Source organism: Pteropus medius, unplaced genomic scaffold (genome assembly GCF_902729225.1).
Source record: "Pteropus medius unplaced genomic scaffold, Ma_sr-lr_union100, whole genome shotgun sequence".
Taxonomy (NCBI): domain Eukaryota; kingdom Metazoa; phylum Chordata; class Mammalia; order Chiroptera; family Pteropodidae; genus Pteropus; species Pteropus medius.
The window spans coordinates 5,526,994-5,529,187 of NW_024351729.1; the positions used below are offsets into that span (position 1 = coordinate 5,526,994).

The following is a 2,194-nucleotide window of genomic DNA, read 5'->3' on the forward strand; positions in this document are numbered from 1 at the left end:
TGTTTTCAGAGAATATGTATATATTAATCATAGGAAGGGATTTCCAATAAAGGATAATGTCTGTTTCTTTTTCTTGAGAATATAGAGCATATAAGCAAGAATTTAGTCATGTAGGGGATAAGATACATACACGTAATAGAAGTTACAGACAACATGCTATACATTCTGTTCTGTAGATAAGATTGCAATAAACAGAGAAAGTGGTAAAAGTTATTTTTAAGGAAAGGAAAGTAAACTATATATTGACTTTTTTTTTTAATGCCTACAGCACCTAGTCTTTCTAGGTGGTCTCCCATCCAAGTACTAATCAAGCCCGACCCTGCTTGGCTTCTGAGATCAGATGAGATCGGGCACATTCAGGGTGGCATGGCTGTAGACCATGGACTGTGCCTCCACTGGGGTGCCAACCCAGGACCTTTTGCATGTAAAGCAGATGTGCTAACTGCTACACTATGGAACATCCTATATTAACATTTAAGCATATGTTTAATACTTACAAATGAATTTGGTTTCGGTAAAGTTGAAAGTAGGCAATAATTATTTCATGTCAATAAATACTCAAGGGATAAAAGTAAAGAATAAAAACAATACCATGTTACTCTCTGTATATCATGGCATCCACTAGAGGACATAAAACATTTGTTATTTTTTGGTAATGGATTTAGTGTAGAATGTTTTCCCAACTGAAAGTACTAAAAACTGAGATTCTTAAGTTTGTTCACTATCTACTGCCACTAACTTTGCCATAAGCAGAAAAACTGAAAGGCATCTACCACTTCTCTGGTAGTATAGTAAGTTCCTTTGTTAACCTATCTGGAAGCCCCTGATTCTGTTCTCTGGGAGAATCTTCCTTCTTCTTTACCCACTGTCTTTTGTGGCCGCTGACTTTACCTGCTGGGAGGTGCTTCTTTGCTCATTTTTCTCCAATACCATATCTGAAATGTGCATTGAAAACGTGGCTTGCTTGGGGAGCTACACAGCCTCTGTAGCTTGCTTCCTGCTGGTTTAGATGGTAGAGAAGAGAGTGGGGAGGTTGCACAGGCTCTTTACAAGGGATTGAACTGGTTTTATAAGAGAAACCCCTTGTTTCTTTGGAGAAAAAAATTTCCTCAAAACTTTAGTAGAATTCTGATCTATTTGACTCACATCCATTTCCTATGCATATGACCCAGATGAAAAATCTCATCTAGAAATGTATTTTAAGCCTGGAACTGTAATTTTTCATTTACTGGCTTCATACAATAACTATTTCCCTTTCTCTCCCTTAAAGGCAGATCCCTTAAATCGGCTCAGATAGGAAAGCAATATCTAAATCTGATCTTCGTGGAGATACCGGATCCTATTTTCTGACACAGAACTGTTGGAAGGTGCTTCAAAAAGGCTTAGAAATACACAATACCAGCAAGTTACCCATTTCACCTCAGCTAACAGAAATGTTAAACTTAAATTCATAGCTCACACGCTATAATCTAATAGGTGCCAGAGAGAATCTGCTTCTGTCTAACGAGCTCTTCCTCTGTACCTTGAAAAATATATTATCTTGAAACTATTCCTTAAGCATCTTTAGGTCACTTCTTTAAATAGAAAATGTACTATGTCATAATATGAATACTTATGACATAAAATTAAGTAAAAAGATAAGAATATAAAATTGTATGTATAGTCTCATTACATTTATGTTGGGGGAATTTGATGCATAGAAAAGAAGGCTAAGAGGAAAAAAACTTTTAATAATCATGATCAAAGGATGAGATTACAGATGTTTTTCTACTTTTCTCTATTTTCTAAATTTGCTTTCATTTCTACTAATTATTAATTAATAAAAATATGTATGTCACAGATAAGTTCTATTGTTAATTAGGAATAAACATAAAAAATTATAGTGCAATCAGGATCTTCTTGCTTAACTTTTGTTATTTTTCTTATGACAGTCTGTTCAGAGGCAGATATATAGAGTGTAGTCATTATCGAAAGTACTGAGACTAAATCTTAGGTTAAAATTAAATAGAGTCACTGTCTGTGAGGGTAAGTTTTGCACCATCTATTGAACAGTTAGACTCATGGAAATATAGAAATACTTTTGTATAATAACTTATAATTTTAGAAGGTGAATAGAAAAGCATCACTTTGGGGAAAAAAAAGAATTCAGGTTTTATAGTTTCAGATTAATAACACATTTTAATAACTTATACCC

General features: G+C 34.2%; 1 pseudogene; it reads right to left on the reverse strand.

Annotated features, from left to right (window-relative positions):
* Window positions 1–259: 259 nt before the first annotated feature.
* Window positions 260–378, reverse strand: LOC120587922 (uncharacterized; annotated as a pseudogene).
* Between the last annotated feature and the right edge of the window lie 1,816 nt (window positions 379–2,194).